This window comes from Heterocephalus glaber, unplaced genomic scaffold (genome assembly GCF_053883595.1).
Source record: "Heterocephalus glaber isolate CG9 unplaced genomic scaffold, H.glaber_assembly_v1.0 deba00001561, whole genome shotgun sequence".
NCBI lineage: Eukaryota > Metazoa > Chordata > Mammalia > Rodentia > Bathyergidae > Heterocephalus > Heterocephalus glaber.
Window position 1 is genome coordinate 6,961,776 of NW_028258349.1, and position 17,788 is coordinate 6,979,563.

At 54.0% G+C, this 17,788-nt stretch overlaps 1 long non-coding RNA gene across 7 annotated transcripts in view; it reads right to left on the reverse strand.

The window, feature by feature from the left end:
• The window catches only part of LOC110344758 (uncharacterized), a 211,954-nt gene that overhangs the window by 192,530 nt on the left and 1,636 nt on the right, over positions 1 to 17,788 (reverse strand). For 5 of the 7 annotated variants that reach the window (XR_015443043.1, XR_015443041.1, XR_015443040.1 and 2 more), the window contains exon 1: positions 17,674 to 17,788. The exons of 1 other annotated variant lie outside the window; for it this stretch is intronic. This is a non-coding gene — a long non-coding RNA (uncharacterized LOC110344758). Of the gene's footprint in view, positions 1 to 17,249; positions 17,615 to 17,673 lie in introns of those variants that run through there. One more of the 7 variants, XR_015443045.1, reaches the window with a different exon arrangement.

Below are 17,788 nucleotides of genomic sequence, written 5' to 3' on the forward strand. Positions count from 1 at the left end.
CCTGACCACCCGACTGAGTGCTCCAGGCACCGAGATGATGGAGGCTGTGGGAGAAGCCTGCAGGCGATGTGCCCATTAGTGCCTCCATGTCCCCAGGCACAGCCTACTCTGGATACCCTACCACACAGTCACAGTCATATCCCCTGGCTTTGCCCCACAAAACACCTCCATCCTTTCTGCCGCTTGGACCCCACACCACCAACCCTGGAAGCAAACCCTGAGATGCTTTGTTAGTGGGGCAGGAAATGAGACAGGGAGAAAAGGCACAGGTTGCGGTCCTGAGCATCTACTGCTGTGAACAGCAAGGGCTCCAGCTGGTGGGGCACCGCTGGGCCACTGCACAGAACAGACCTGGGAGATGTCCCAAGAGGAGAGGAAGTGGAGGGCTGCTCCTGGGAACCAGGACCCCCTCATCACCCCAGCCAGGTCCCTGCATCCTGCAGGCAAAGTTGAAGGCACTGAGGGTACCTGAGCGTTATGCAAGGGGCAACAATGGCCGATGGGGATGCAGACAGCACACCCCCAGTGTCCACCACAGGCTCGAAGCAGGACTTTATGGGGCTGAGACAGCTCCAGGTGACAAGGGAAGTTGGGTGCCTCCTGCTGGACTCTGCCAGCGCCCTGGGAGTGTTGGAAGCTGCGTCCCCAGGTGGCTGCTCAGAAGTCACACTTGGCCCAGAATAAAATTCTGCCCCCAGGTCTCAGCAGGCAGCAGGGAGGGGGCAGTGGCTCAATCTGTCATGTGAAATCAAGTCAGGTAATTCTCTAGTCTGCCTCATAATTAACTTTACTTTCTTCAAAGGAACACTTTAAGGCAAAATGTTGGGGATTTTTTAAAAGAAAAGCCATTTTCCTCACTAGTATTGTTTTTGATGAGCTAAGTAGTGTTGGTTTTTACATTGCAGTCAAGAGAAAAAGTGCGCGCACACAGCGCACAGATTTTAATTTTCAACCATTGTGATTGTGAATAATGCTGCTAATGCTACTAATAGCTTTCATGGCGGTTTATATTCATTTGCCTCAAAGCCCAGCTCCAGATTTCTATATGGAAGAATAAGATGACTTGGGCCAATTATACACATCTTCCATGTCCCCCCTTATCTGGAAAAGCACTCTGTGCTATACCCATTTATCAGAAGCATGAGGTATTCTGCAATCCTTACTGTGAAACTGAGTAATTGGGAAGAGGAGGTTAAATCTGATCGGCTGATGATGATCTAAACAGAGCACTGGGAGAGCTGATCATCCCCCGCCACTGACTCTCCACTGCCACAAGCCTGCTCTGCTCCCACACCAAACATTCAAAGGGTCAGCAGCACCCGACATGCAGTGGGCTCCTTTAAAAAAGCCCCATTGTTCCCTGACTGCCTATTAATAGCTTGAAAAGACATCTGTTCCTAATTTGGTCCCCTCAAATCAAGAAATCTTCCCTTTGCTTCCTTTCAGGGCCAGGATGAAATCAATCAAGAGACAAAATTTATCAAACACCAGACACATTCCAGACCAGAGCTCGGAGCCAACTCTGCAGTCTGACCGACCCCCCAGGGCTCAGGCCCTGGAGATGTGCACCCCTTTCTCCACTGTGGACAGCCTGCCACACTCGGGCTGCACCCGGGCCACTGTGAGAGACCGGAGTGTCAGCCTGGCCACAGCCAGCACTCAGCTTCCCCTGCACTGTCCCCAGGGGCCAGCTGTCACACTAGGTCCTGATTCCAAGCAGGGCTCCCACTGGGTGTCTGGAGCTACTCAACACTCCCAGTGCATCTCCCACCACAGGCCACTCCAGTGCCTGGGCCATTGGCAGCGGGGCAACTCTTTCCCATGACAATCTTTTGACTACTTGGCAGAGTTCTCTGTTGGTCCGCATGGCTCCTCTGCAGCACTGGCGCCTGAGTAGCAGGGGCTGTTGTGGATCCAGTGCCCAGACTGGACATGAGTCTGATGCCAAAAGGCCTCATGAGGCTCATTCCTCCAGCAGCTCTGCGTGCCCCTCCCTACACATGCCACATCTGCTTCTGCAGTTCCAAGACCCACAGCTCACTGCTCCTGCAGTGCACTGTGTCCCTCCACAGCCCAGGCCTTTGCTTGACAGCACGCTCTCCTCTGGTCTCTGTACAGCCATTCCCCCCCAGTCACCCAGATCCCAAATCCTCACGGTGCCCTTCCTTGCAAGTGTGCCTTCAGTCAGGCCCCAGCACAGCACTTTGTCAATTTTCTATATGGAAGTTAACGTTATCCGATTTGTTTCTCTTCCTTTTATCCATATGTTTATGAGCTGTTTCTCCCTCTGGAATGTAAGCCCATGCCTAAGCACAGGGTAGGAACTCAATAAATGATCGTCATCTGAATAAAGAAAACAGCTTTCCAGACAGAAGACACAGCTACTGGAGCTAAGACACCCAGAGAAACCAAAGAGGCTACTGGGTCTGGGCAGAGGCCTTGGCATGAGACAGATCCAGGATGTCAGCTGTGTGGCCTTGGACAAGTCACTTGACCATCCTGAGTCTCAGCTTCCACAACCCACAGAATGAGCATGATCAGAGCATATGCATCCTGATATTGCTGTGTCTCCAGCGCAGCTGGCGTAACAGTAGGTCCAGAACAAATCATCTGCCTGCAGCTGTGGTTACCAGTGGGAAAGTGAGTCAGCTCAGGGCTGGCCATGCCTAGAGCTGAGGCTGGGCAGAGGACAATGAGCTGGCCTTGAACGGTGCACTGAAGCTTCTGTCCCTGGTGACAGCGCAGTGGGAAGAGCTGCCCACCCCCAAGAATTAAGGGCAGAAGAGGCCGAAACAAATGCACCACTGAGGCCCAGATGGGGAACCAGGCCTGGCTCAGCTGCTTCCTACTGCTCTCCTCCTTGGCGGCCCAGAGAAGAGGCTCTGGCCCCTGTGAGAAGCAGCTCCAGGGAAGGCAACTAGAGGGGGCCAGATCGAAGCTGTTTTCACTTGCTCCTCACACCTCCCAGGGAGCCAGGAGGCCCAGGATGTCAGCGCTGACTCCCCTGGGGGGCCTGAGAGAAACCAGGAGGCCCCATAGAAACGGGTGCTCCTGGGGCCCAGCCTCACTCAGCCCAATGCCCCCTGCAGCTCCTGGGTCCCAGCCAAGGCGCTTCCGTCAGCCCAGGGGCCCCTGGGACACAGCCGGGATTGTCCAGCACTCGGCAGGCGTTGAGCCACAGCTGAGAGGACAAGGCCCAGCTGTTCCTGCAGACAAGTGTACAGCTTTCTTCCCACATGAAAAGGGAACCTGTGTCCTGGGGGAAGGGACAAGCGGAGGAGGGAAGGCCCAGGGGAGGCCCAGCATGAATATAAGCGCCCTCCTTGGGCCTCCTGTGCCCAGGGGTGGGCCAGGTGGGGTCAGGAAGGGGACAGCAGCTCTGGCCCTGAGCATGCTGCCCAGCCCCACCTGGACACCCGTCACTGGCTCAGCTCTGCAGGAGGCAGAGGCCTGACCACCGCCACCGACCCCTGTGTGACCCTGGGCCTGCACCATGCCCTCGTGTGGTTTCTTCAGTTTTCTCCACTGAAAAAGTAGCAGTTGGAGAATATTCCCTACGATGCTTGCAGAGGAAGAGCTTCAAGGAAGAAAGCGGGCCATCTGCTAGCAAGGTCAGCTTCCTAGGAGAAAGAACAGGACACAGGACACAGCAAGGTGAGGATCCAGACAGGGACATCGAGTCTGCCTGGGAGGTAGACCAGGGCCCCAGTTCCGGTTGCCCAGCCTGGGCCAAGGAGCAATGTAGGCCCAAGGCATGTTTTGCTCCTAAGGCCCGAGGAGGACATGAAGCAGAAACCCTAAAGATGCGGGATAGTCCACCCCAATGGAGCCCAAGCGCACTGCTGTGGGAGTAGAAGGCCCTCAGCAGGATCCTCTGAGAACCAGCTAAGGAAGTTCTCTTTTTTATGTCTCCTCTTCCTGGTTTTTATCATAAATCACAGACTTCATTCTTCAGCAATATGAAATCTACCTATTTCGGCACCAGTCTTTATTGTGGTATTCTCTCTCTCTCTCCCTCTCTCTCTCTCTCTCTCTCTCCCAGGACAGGCTCTCTCTGCCCTCTAACTTCACCTCAGGCAGATGGGATGCTCTCCCTGAGAATCAGGCACTGCCTGACTCAGCAGCAGAGCACATGGGTCTTCCTTCCCGAGAGGGCCAAGCGCCCGACCCTGGAGTAGGGGCAGACAGCAGCCCCACAAGGTTAGGTCTGCTGATCAGCAAGGGCTTCTGGTGGGAGGGAGAGGGCTCATTAAGGTGAACTCCTTGCAGGCAGGCAGCTCTTCCCGCTGTGCTGTCACTCTGCCCATCATTCAGGGCCATCTCATCCCCAGCCAGCCAGCCTCACCTCTCTGCTTGGCCAGCCCTACGCTGACTCATTTCCCCGCTGTGACCACAGCCCATAGATGGGGGTTTGTTCTGGACCCACCATTACATCAAGTGCTCTGCAAATACAGCAACAACTGGAGGTGTGTGCTCTGACCACATCCTCTAGTCTATTTAAGCACAGCTACTCTTTAATAAGTGATTTTTTTTTTGTATTGGGGATCGAACTCGGGACCTGGCGCTTGCGAGGCAGGTGATGGAACCACTGAGCTAAATCCCTGGCCCTAATAAGTGATTTTTAAATGGGCTAAAGACCTGGACAGATCCTGCCAGGGCTCCTTGCATTTAAATGACAGAAAACTGAGCTCCTGTGGGAGTGTGAAAACTGAAAAAGAGGGCAGTGGCCATGGTATTTGGTGCACTGCCCACCAGGTGCAGTGGCACCGATGACCTAACATCACAGGAGCCTTCTCTGTGTCTCTGCTCTGGCTTGTCCCCACATAGTGCAAAGATGGCTCCAGCCATTCTCAGGACTGCTTTTCTGGTCATTCTTCATTATGATTCAAGTAGGCCCAGTGGAGGCCTTATGCGTTCCTGAACCTATTATTGGTGTCAAGCATCCTGACTGTCAAGGACTAGGTCATTATTTTTGTGTCTGAAAGTGCAGAATGGGGCCAAGTACTGGCCAGTAAGAACCTGGTGGAGAAGGGGTTTATCATCTCCATAGAGAAAATCTCACAACATCACCTAACCAGGTGAGCTATTCCTCATTCTAAAGAAAAATGAGGGCCGAGGAAAGTGTCACGCAGCCTGCTTTTCTCAGGGATTGCCATTCATTACACTGTGATTGAGATGTTTCTGAGAGGCCCATTCATGCTCTTAGAGAGCCACCTTTAGGACAGGTGGTGTGCATGCCTCCTCCAAGGGTGCTTCCTCACCAGGATCCCCCCCAGGAGCCGCAGCGGGGGAGCACTCCATGATGGGACGCACAAAGCCGAGCAGGCAAAGCCTCGGACTGTTTTAACAGTGAGATGGAAGTCGTTAGCTCTCATTTTAATTTAACAAGCCCAATTTTATAAATAAGAGTGAATTTTCCCAGGCTATTATTTCTAATTATGCATTTACATCAATTCACATTATGCGGTTGATGAAATGTTAATACCAAAGGCAATTTTCTGCTGACGGGTGGCAGAGAGAAGAGCTTTCTTCACATTACAAGTCAATATTTTTGGAAATAATTACCCAGTTGCTCACCAGAGTCTGCACCAACTAACCCAGTGGCTGTGTCTACACAGCTCCCGACTTGAGACACTAAGAGAGAAACACTCCAACTGGGAAGGAGGAGAGACGAGACCCCAAGCACAGGAGTGGGGGACCTAGGAAGCCTCTACAGAGTGGCGGGGGGCAGGCTTGGCCTCAGCTCCACTGTGCAGCTCCACTGTGCACCAGTCCTGGTGTGGGTTCTGGCTTCCAAAGTCAGACTTTTCATCTGTGAGACGAGAATGGTGACAGCAACCCCCTGACCGGGAAAGGTAATACATTTATTTAGACCTTCGTCTGCTGCTAATTCAAAAAATACTCACTGCAGCTCTACTCGGTCCAGTATACTGTAGGTATTCATTAAAAGGGAGTGAGGAGGAAGAGGAGCAGGGAGAGAAAGCACATTCTACCAGGTCGGGTCTGTGGGTGCCTCCTGGCCCCAGGCGACAATGCATCTCAGGACTGAATGGCTCCAGCAGGAACAAAAGGCAGAAAAAACCAGAGCGAAGTCTATCTCCAGACACACCCCAAGCCCTGAGGATTCACCCTCAGCACCAAGAGCATTCCTCAGCAACCAGCCATTCACAGAGCCTCTTTTGTGTGGGAGACACGGTGCCAGGTGCCAAAGCCATGGCAGATTTCCTTTGGCATCGTCCTACAGGCGATGGAATCCAGGGCTCCGGTGATGGCTGAGGAGGTGCAGAGGCGTGGGCAGATCTGAGAGACAACCCAAAGGTAAAGCACAGGCCATAGCAATGGGCAATGGGGTCAGGGAGGAAAAGACGTCAGATTCCTCCTGTCAGCCCACAAGCATGCCATGTCAGTCACAGAGCAAAGTCAGCTTAGTGGTAGACCAGGTTCTGTAGGAAGCCAGGTTTGTAAATAAAACCAGGAGCCTGCTGTGCACATCGAGAGGTGCCTTTGGGACATCTAGGCAGAAGATCATGAAGACAAAGGTAGAGATGAGGGCTGCACACTGAGCTTCAAGTAACCCAACACTCAGGGGTTTGGGATGGGGCAAGACTGCAACAGGCCAGAGCATGGAGAAGAAAATCAAGAGACTGGGTTAACAAAGCCAAGAGAAGCTGGGTGTGGCGGCACATGCCTGTAATACCAGCACTCTGAGTGGCTGAGGCAGGAGAATTTCAATTTCAAGCCCAGCTTGGACAACTTAGTGACTTAGCAAGACCCTATCTCAAAATAAAACATTCAAAAATGACTGGGGATGCAGCTCAGTTAAAAAAAAAAAAACCCTGAGTTCAACCCCTGGTACCACAGGGGGGAAAAAGCCATGCTCAACCATGCAGAATGTGCCAAAAAGTCAAGATGAGGACAAAATGTGTCCCATAGAACTACCCTGATCTGATCATGACATACTGTATACATGCATTGAAATACTATGCAGAAAGACCTACAATTATGTGTCAATCAAAAATTTTAATTTAAAAACATTTTTAAGAGTTCTAAGTCATCTGACCAGGAGTCATTTCAGGAATTTGGTGGAAGCCAGGCTGCAGAGCTACAGGGGAAAAGGTAAAGAACACACAGAGAGAGAAAGGTGGTGGCCCCTATCAGCCTCTGCCAGGAGATCCTGGAGTAAGATGTGTTTCCTCCCCAGCCTCAAACCCAGAAGCCAGAAGCAAGGTAGGCAGTGAGGGAAAACAATCCCACCCAGGCTCCCATTCCTTCTTTCTCTGCACATCTCAGTTTCCTTGTTTGCAAAAAGAAGAGCAATTCTAGCCAGGCATAATGGTGCACATCTGTAATTCCAGCACGCTGAGGCTGAGGGAGGAGGATCTCAAATTCAAGCCCATCCTGGACAACTTAGAGACTCAGCAAGACTCTGTCTCAAAGTTTAAAAAAAATTCAAAAAGGACTGGGGATGTAGCTCTTCGCAAGGGCTCTGGATTCAGTCCCCAGCAAAACACACACACACAAACACACACACACACACACACACACACACACCTTTTTAAAGGTTCCATGAGGGTACAATGCGAGCATGGAGCCTGGCCAGCACCAGCTGCACATCCCAGTCCTCCAACACAATGTGTAGACACTTCCCCGAGGCTGGCACCACCTGCACAGATACTTCCCCAGATCAGCTGCCACATGGAGCCATCGTTCCACATGGCAGCAACAGCCCAGAGCTAAGCAAGCAGCCTCTGGCCCCAGGTTGAGCATGTGGGCTGGGTGGCAGAGATGAGGCCTCCATCACCTCTTCCGAAAGTGGCACTGTGCCTCCCATATAGAAGAAGGCTCGTAAATATTTGTCAGAGGAATGCTAAAGAGTGTGTGTTCTCTCGGGATTCAGGCTGCATCCACAGACAGGCACCTCTGACTCCTCCACCTCTCCCACTCTCTCTCCAATGTGCCCCTTCCCCTCTTTATATGTCTGCCTGGCCCTCACAGGTCCATGTGCTCCACCCCAGGCCTCCAAGAGATCTCAGACACAACCTTCCAAGCAGTGTGAAGTGGAGGGGGCCCTGGGCCCTCTTCTGTGGCTGGGGCAGGGCCTGGGTGCAGATCCTCAGGCCACTGGGTCTGCCAGAGTGGAAGGGGAAGGATCAGCATCTCCACAAGGGGAGTCAGTGCTCTGAGAAAGGAGGCAGGAATGGAGCAGGAGGGATGTGTACCATTAGAAAGGATGGGGGAGGAGGGGAGAGGAAAGACAGGAGAGGAAACAGAGGGAAGGAGGAGAAAAGAAAAGATGAGGAGAAGGAAGTGAAAGAGGAGGAAGGGAGGGAGCAGAAGGCCTTGCCTAGAGCTGTCTCCACTTCCTCTCCTCCTCCAGCCCGGAAGGGGAGGCTCAGTAGACCAGCTGAAGCTGCCTGGCTGCTTCTGTGTGTGCACACACCACCCTGCACACACCACACACTCTGTGTGCATACACGCTGTCTGCACACATGCTGTCCTGGTATTGGCACATCTTTTATGTACACCTGTGCTATCTGCTCACCCAGCTGCCACTCTGTCTAACAGCAAGCAAATGCTATCTGTGCACACACTGCACACACAGAGGTATCGCATCGGAACACTCTGCCCACACTCAACAGGCACGCTGTCCGCACATGATTGCACTGTTTGCACACACAAGGGCACACACACACATGCACACACACATACATCACCTCTGCATATGCACTATCTGCACATGCCCATCACCTGGGTCCTGATACGCACCCTTGGGCCCCTGGCCCTGGATGTGAGAGAAGGTTGGGGCCCATTTGGAGAGTGTGCCTGCTCCAGGCTGTCTTCAAGGTAAGAGTCTACAGGTGAGAGAATGCAGGAGAGACAGGGGCTGGGGGCAGTTCAAGCTGGAACCCAAGGGCAACAGCATCTCCAGCCCCTACCTAGGCCAGAGATAGCAGGCAGGTGGGGCAGGTGTGCATGGAGCGTTAGCCTCCAGATCTACTCCCAGTGCACTCTGCTCTCTCTTACTGTGATACACGCCTCAGCACTGTGACTTATCCTTGCCTCCCCAGCCCTGGCCTGGCCACCCTGGTCTCCCTCTGCCCATCCCTGGGCTAACAGGGCTCTGAAAGCCCGCTGCATGCCTGACCCGCTATGGTGCTGCTGAAGTCCCATGGGCCAGTCCTTCCCCCAGCATGGACAAGAGCTCTCGGAACCCACTGGGACCACTTTTGTCTACCACTGGCCCCTGAGCCACCCCAGGCTGCTCACACACCAGGCATTCCCTGAAGTTCTGCCAAGCTATTGAGTCTCCAGATATCATCTCTGTCAAGTGGCATGAGACTAGATTAAAACCTGACAAAAAGTCTTGCACCTGCTGCCCCTTGTTGCTAGCCCCCTGGTCCTGGAAGCAGCAGGACAGTCTGTTCATTCCCTGCAGGGAGCTGAGTCACAGACAGGACTGGGCATAGGCCAGCATAGTCTGGCACCAAGACTTCCCCCAAACACAGAAATTCATTCAACAACTTTTTATTCCAGAAAGGAAAAATGCCATTTTGAAACATTATTGGGAAAAATTAAGTTAGATCTGAAGCATCAAAGGCATTTTGCAAATCACCCGGGCATTTTGCAAATCAAACCCGGCCCTTTTGTGGCTGGCAACTGCAGATTTAAAGCTCCAGCTGCCCTGGCCCAGCAAGCGGCCCCATAGGTAGAGCACTAAACCCACCTGCCGATGCACCCCTGAGGAAAGCACTCACACACACCACCACCACCACCACCCACCCCACCCCCGCTCCCCAGGTGGGGTGACCTTTTGTCAACTTTGAAAGGGAACACAAATCTACCTTCATTCTGGATCGGCCTTGATTGGATTAAAATCCCATTGGAAAATGGGGGGGGAAGGCAATAAAACCTCCAGAATTGATATTAAACCACTGACATTTCACAGACTGAGCAGCGCTGGCAGCTGCCAGTCCATCGGCAGAAGGAACTCTAAGGGGCAAGTCAGGCGTGAAGGTCACGCAGTGCCTGGGAGCCCCTGCCAGGCCCTGGCATTAGCACCAAGGGGAGCAGGGGCCCCCACATGACCATGCTGTCCCTTCTGGACCCTGATGTGAACTTGCCCACACACATTCCAGTGGGGGAGATGAACCAACCTCCAGGAGGCCCAGACCTAACAAGGCTCTGAAGCTGAAGACAACATTAAATCCAAATCGGGTGAGGACTGTCATCTGCCCCCATGCTGTGGGCCCACAATGGGGAGGGGCCTGCTTCAGGATTCGACCAGGAAAGACAAAAAGGTTCCTTTGAGAGAGCAAAAGCTGAGAACCCAGCAGAAGCCACGCGACTGTCTGGGCTTCTTGTCACCCTGCACCCATGGAGCACCTGCTGCACGCCAGGCAAGGTATCCATACAGATAGGAGGGACAGGGCACAGCTCCTGTCCTGGAAAGGCTCAGACCAGCCATCTCTTCCCCCAAGTAACCCCACCTGGGCAGATGCAGGGAGCAGAGCTGCAGTAAGGCACGGGCAGCTGTGAGAAGGCACAAGTTCTGCCCGGTCTCAGGGAGGCCCCCAAAGCCACTGCAGAGGTGGAAAATCTCCAGCTCCAGCCCCACGGCAATGGCAGACATCACTAATCACCACACTTTCCCACAGGCCCAGATGTGGCCTCAGAGCCCTGCTCAGCAAGACTCCACAGCCATGGCACCCTCCAGAATGCTGAGCTGTGAGACGAAAGCAGGTCTGGCCCTCTCTGGAGCTAGAGCTTTAAGTCATGCCAGAGGCCCACTCTGAATGTGAGGACAAAACACAAGGACAAGCAGATGTGGTGGAAGGAAGAAATGATGAGGAAGGTTTCAGGAGGAAGAAAGAGGCCAACTGGCCAGAGTCAGCCATGAGAGCCAGGTTAACAGCCAGAGCTGGCGTAACACACTGGGCTCCCTGGGACCAGGGTCAGTGCCCAAGCTCAGCCTTGGTGCTTCTAGGTGGGGCCAGAGGTGGCCTTGTGCTAGAACTGTAGAAGACACGCAACCCAAGACAGCATCGATGGAAATGAGGGCCCTTCCTCTTCCCCTCATGATTCAGAGCCATCCCTGGGCTCACAGATGAGTCCCTGAGTGCCCACAAGGCTCCTGTGTGCCTCAGTGCCTCTACCTGACCCTGCTCCCAGAGGGAATGCTCTGGTGAGACTTCTAGGTGGTGGCCCAGAACATAGAAGGACGTCAGAACCTTGGGGTCCTGGAACCATCCTCAAATGAGACTACCATTTTCATGGGATCCAGAAATGCAGGGGACACAAGACTATAGTCATTGACATTTGTCTACCCCATGATGATTTACAAAGCTACTTTCCAGGCACCTGTTAGCTGATGCTGCAGTAGCCCTTGGAGGTAGAGGCCCCGGTGCTCTCTGACAGTAGGCACTGGTGCTCAGTATGGAGGAAATTCAGCCAAGAACCCTCAGAGGCAGCATCTGCCCCCATGCTTCAACTTCCCCAGCAAAGCCGCTTCTGTAGCATCCTGCCCCAGGGTCTGTGTAAGCTCATACCCTGGTTCTCCAGTGACACGAGGCTGACTCCTCAAAAGCCTGGTCAGTCACTGGGAGGCCAAGGCTGGCAGGAATGATACCAGGGTCTGCCACATGCCCCTGACCCCCAAAAGCATCTCCACTGGATTCATCAAGCCAAGGGGGAGACCTCTCAGTGGCTACCAAAAAAAGCACAGAAGCCAACGTCCTGACCCTCTGGCCAACCCTTAGTCATTATTAGCCAGCCTCGTGTTTTCTAATCACCCTCCTCACCATTAAGGTGAGGAAAGCACATGGGGAAATACAGAGTTTATCTCAAACAGATCGATCCCTTCTGATCCATCTGGCCCCAGCCTCTTAATTCTCCATAATGTCAAAGCAATTTTTGGTTAAGTATACTGTCTGTCCTCTACTAAATTAAACTAATAGATCTAGTGGGAAATAAAACCTCTAGTGTACTGAGAATATGAAAAATAAAAAAATAAACTCTCCGTGGATCTGTAAGATTTATTTCAGCAAGTGATTAAATCACACACACACACACACACACACACACACACAGAGGCTGTCATAAAATCCATTAGGGAATGCTCAGCTCCACTGGTCATCTGGAAGATCTGACTCCTCCTCTCCTCTCAATAACACCACCCTTCCCCACCACCCCAAGCCCAAGGGCATCAGGCAGCAGCACCCAGAAATGCTCCATCCTACAGCCTCACAACACAAGGCCAACAAGGTTCCTGCTTTACAGCATGAATGGCTGCTGTCAGCACTATGACCCAGCACTGAGTGACCTGCTCTCAAGATCAGGCCTGCCAGTGGCCCTCTGCAGCCAGGACTGCCTTTCTGCCAATGAGAAACCAAGGCTTTGAAAGGCCAGGCCAGGATCTGAACCCAGGTCTATCTAATGCCAGAGCCCTGGGCACTACCCTGTCCTCCTCTGCTTTCCTTTGCTTTGCTTTGCTTTCTACTTAGTTGTGCAATGAGTCACAGACAACCCAGGCCATGACGGCAAGATCTCGCTTTGATGGCATTCATTAGAGACGATGTCCTGGTTTTCCCAACCAAATTCAGAGCTTCAAAGGTGGGGTAGGGCACTCAGGACCCCCCCAGACTCAGCACCATGGGGTTCATCCTCAAACCTTCATACCTGAATTGTGCTGGGTGTGCTGCTGTTGTCAAGGCCAGCTCTCAAGTGCAGGAGGAGCATGAAGCAGGGAAGGGTGACAGGTGGTAACCTTTCTTGGAGCAGGGCCCAAATAAGGAGGCATCTGTGGCAACCACCTTGCTGATGCTGCGGGACTCTGCATGGTGTTGCCAGCTTCCCTGCTCCCACCCTAGCATCCCACCCCATGCCATGGGTCACAGCTCCCATCTCTTCCTTGTCATCATGGCCAAAGGCTTAGCCTGGCCTGTCCCTCAACTCCACTGATCATCCTGTCCCCCTGGACTCCTCTCTATCCCAGCCACATCCCCACAAAGGCAGCTGCTCATTTCAGACGCTGACACACCCTACCTCCACCCTAGCCAGTCACACTTCTGTTCTTCCTTCAGCTCAGAGTCAGGGAGCCTTCCTTGGCAGGACTCACCTCTCCCCTCCCTGAAGGTCCCTTGCTAGGAAAAAGATCACTGTGAGCTTGATTTGCTTCCCCACTGGGCTCGGAAAGCCACAACCAGGGCTATGTCTCCTTCTCGGCTCAGCAACACTCACCCTAGCTGCCCAGCCCCTCCCTGCCTCGCCTCCTTCCCACACCATGCCTTCTTCCCTCCTGCACTCTGCCACCCTCCACCCTCACCCTAGGCTCTCTGAGCTTGCTTGCCTGCAGCCTGCAGCATGCTTCCTCTCCCAGGTCCTGGCCTGGCTGGCCTCTCCGACCTCCCCCATCACTACTCTGTAGGCTACCTGGCCCTGGAGGAGATGATCAGGCTGCTTGCTCTCTGAGGGTCTGTCTCCTCCCATCCCCTGGATTAAGGGCAGGTTCTCTGCAGGCAGGAACTTGATCCTGCTGCCTGCTGCAATGTCCCCAGCACTGGCCATACAGAGTGAAGCAGGTGTCCAGAGGTATATCCCAGAGAACAGGTGAGGGTGTTGGCACACAGGGACTGAATACAGGTTGAAGGTGAAACAGATTCATCCAGACTCTCTCCTGCTGCATCCCCCAAGCCAAATCAATCCTGCCCCTGACAAGCAAACAGCCCCAAGCTCTGGGGACCCAGCCAGGTGACACTGACACAGCAATGGTCAATGACAGGCCAGACCCCAGGGCCTCAAAGCTGTGAGTCCCCACCCCACGCTGGCTGAGCCCAGACTGACTGGAAGCCAGGCCTGCTCTGCCAAGGGTACCCAGGCCAGGCCCGGCTGCCTCCCGAGGGGCCTTAGGCCTAGGGAGAGCAGAGACCCTCTGTGCCTACACAATGCCAGGCTAAAGCCTGGCTAACCTCCTCGTGGGATGTGGGACTCCACGGTGGTGATGAGGTGGGACAAAAGACAAAGGAAACAAAACTCAAGCCCTTTCACTTGCCCTCCCCCTGCTTGGGAGCACTGTCCTCTCCACAGGGCACAGAGAGGGCCAGGCCCCCACCCTTGCTGACCTGACGTGTGACCTTGGAGGGGAGTCCACTGGGGCCGGACTTAGGCCCTGACACCGATGACAAGTGAACGACTAAATTGACCAAAAATAAAAGTCTCCATAAATCTGATATTTTGCTTTAAGCTGTCGAGTACACAGAATGTGCTAGGATTATTGATAGAAAAGTTTATGGATGGGCTGCATCTTAAAATCAAAATACATTACCCAAAATCAATGTTGCTGTATGTGCCACAGGGAGGACAGGAAAGGTCAGCCAAGACAAGAATACCGAAACCCCAACTCAAAAAGGACCTGAGCATTAAAATAAATAAATTTTGAAAGTGAGTTCCAGGAACAACATTCACTTAGGGCTGTAATTTAACAGCGCTTTCACACGTGGCTAGGCAGGCTTTTTAAATGGCAGTATTTGAGGGACCTCTGAGAGCACAGAGAAGCCATCCACGAAACAGTATCAACAAACTTTGAGCACCCCAACTTGAAGCCCAGCAACAGCAGCAACGATGATGGCAGGCGTGGACAGGCACACCAAGGCTGGGCATACAGACACCAGACCCTGGCAGAAGCAAGCCCATGGGCACAGCCCCCTGGACAAGCCAGGGAAACTGCGGCCCCTGCAGGTCATATAACAACAGGTATCACCTCCAGACACCTGTCCGCAGAGACCCCAGGAGCACTTCAGAGCTATGCTGGGAGGGAAGGGGGATGGAGGGGGAGGGGAGGAAGGAGGGAGGCGGGAAGGAGGGAGGCGAGGCGGGAAGGCCCTTCTCCCAACCTGCTGACAAGCAATCAAGGCCAGAGACAAAGCAGTTGTGAAATGCTTTCATGAATCTAACAGCAGGGACCCTACTTCAGATCACGTAAGCAAGATTCACTCTCAACTGGGGATCCTGTGGGAGCTCAAGGGGCACTTGCAGTTGGTAGGGCCAAATGGTTGTGTCCCTAGAGAGAAGTGTCCCTTGGGAGAAGCAACACACAGGCTCCACCAGAGACACCTCTTTATGGCCGCCAAGGGAGACCCCTCAGCCCACCGGGCCCTGACTCCCCTGCAGGTGTGAGCAAGGACCTGTGGGAGCTATGGTTTCTGCTTACAGATCCTCCAGCCGGCCAAAAGGCTAAGCCAAAGTCCCTGTCTGACCCAGCAGGAAATCCCCAGCAAAGGACAACAAAGTGCCCTGTTCCGCTGCTCCTAAGGACACCCCCAATTCAAACATTCTCGGGCCCTGAGTATACATCGGGCCCAGCTGAGATGGGACACAGCAAAGGTCCCATCGCTGCCCCCAAGTCTACAAGCATGGACAGAAGAGCACGAAGACCCTTCAGTGCAAGGCTGGGCAGGCAGAGCAGACGTTGGCTGAGTCAGGCCGCTCCTGGCTGCCACCGGCTCAGGACAGGGAACCTTGCTATCTCTGCCAGCTCTGGGCATAGGGGAGGGGCCAGAGTCTTACTTGGAGGGGTAAGATCCCAAAGAACCAGCATCCCAGAGTAAAGCAGGCTGGGCTTGACACCTCACTTGGCCACTTATTAGCTGTGTGACCTCAGGGAAGTTCCATATGCTCTCTGAGCTTCAGTCACCCCATCCATAAAATGGGGTGAGATCACAATGTCTGTCCTATGGGGTTGTTATAGGGATGAAATAACCCCACTTGCACACTCAAAATATACCCACTGAATACCTAGCCTGCTTTAGCGGACTGGAGATACATCAGGGCAAAGAGCTTTACAGACCTTGAAAAAGAAACGCAGTAAATGAGACTACTGCACCTATGTCAGAAGGTGGTTAAGGGAAAGGAAGAGAGAACATGGAGAGCAGGATGACAGGAGTGGGTAAGCTGCTCTATCTGGGTGGGGCTCATCGAGAAGGTGACTTTCCAACAAAAACCAGAACCTGATGGAGTTAGCCAAGCAAGTGCTTGAGGGAGGAGCATTCCAGCCAGCTGGTATGGCTCATGCAAAGGCCCTGGGGTGGGAGCAAACCCAGGGTGTGGCACTGCAGGAAAGACACTGTGGTGAGAGGAGTGTGACCAGAGAAATGACAGAAAAGGTGAGAAGATGAAAGCAGAGAGGAAAGTGGGGTTTGGGGAAGCAGATCATTTGACCTTGTCAAGCCCCTGGTGCTTATGCTGAGTGAAACGGGAGTTACTGCGGGGTTGTGAGCAACAGAAGGCTGATCTTCTTGGTTTGAGAAGGATTTCTCTGTTGTCACATTGAGAACTGAGGCGTGGAAAGCATGCAGCTGGTGTCTGCTACATGAAAAGCAGGCTGTAGCACACAGCTATTCCTCTTGTGAGTAATAATACTAACTCAGGCCACTGGCAAGTACCACCTTACTCCACACAGCGGTACAGATGTGGACGGCCAACCCTAAAAGTAACCTAAAAGTAGAGGTGTGCTCTCTCTAGCTTGCACATCCCCATCACTGGCCCTCAGCCTCCGATTGCTGCCTCTGCAGGCCGGCGGTCCCCTGCACAGCTAGCTCTTGCCATCAGAGCCCTGCCAGAAAGCAATCTCCAGATGAAATCTGCTTTCCTAGAACCCTATCATGGGCCTGAATCCGTGTGGCACAGTGCAAGTCTGCCCCCTCCCTTCAGACACTGAGGACAGCAATGTCCCTGAGGGGTCTTACTTTCCTGGGTCCCAAGTGGCTCCCAAGGGCAGATGGAATTCCCAAGGGAAAGCCGGTGAAGAAATGACTCTGCAGAGCCCTGGAGATGCGCTCCAGGGAGAGGAGCTAGGTCCTGCACCTCCTCCTGCTCCACCAGGAGACCTTGGTGAGCAGTGAGCACCCAAGACCTAAGGCTAGAGATGGCCTAGAGGTCCTTGGTCATGGATCCTTATCTAACACTAAGACCCAGGAAGGAAGGGCGTGTGGTGCCCAGGGGCACCAGCTGGTGAGAACAAAGCTGAGAAGGGGCTTGCAGCTTCTTCCTCTCAGAGGCTGTGCCACTCACTGGTGGCTTGGACTGCCGGAAAGTGGCTTCCCTCTGGCTCCCCTTGTCCCAGGCTCCCTGGAAACCTCAGGGAGGTGAATGGGCTAGGCAGACTCGGAATCCACTGAGTTGCCCCACCCAACCTCAGGTCAAAGCTGCTGGGGTCTGGCCCTGGGGTAGGGACGGAGATACCGAAATCCACTGACCGGGAATTCCCACGGGGAAGAGAATGCGAAGAGACCCAAGCCGAGCTATGGGACTGGCCCTAGGACTCTGTGCTCTGCCCGAACCACACAGCCGCCGCACATTTCCCTTCGAGGACCAAACCGCACTCCCACGGTGGCTGGGTTGGCAGGCTCCGGGGGACGCTGAGGGAGGCACTGGGCTGCTGGGCTTGCGAGAGGGGGGATGGGCTCCGGAGCGCGGCTGTGGACGCGACCTCTGTCTGCCGCTGCCTCGGGATTCCCCCTTGCGAGGTAAAGAGGGAGCGAGGGCCGGCGAAGAGCGTGCAGGACGCTGGGACAGGCTCTCGAGGGGCAGGAACCCCGCCCCCGCCCAGAAACCTCCCGGGCCCGAGTCGTGCCCGGCGCTTCCCACCCCCCCACCCCCGCCGCCTCTGCCGTCACTCACGGCCGCTGCTCGCTGCTCGCTGGTGCGCTCTCCGCGCCACAGGCACCTGCTCGCCGGGCGCTGTGCGCTCACTTCTGGCTCACACACTGCAGACTCGGCGTCGCCGCCGTCACCC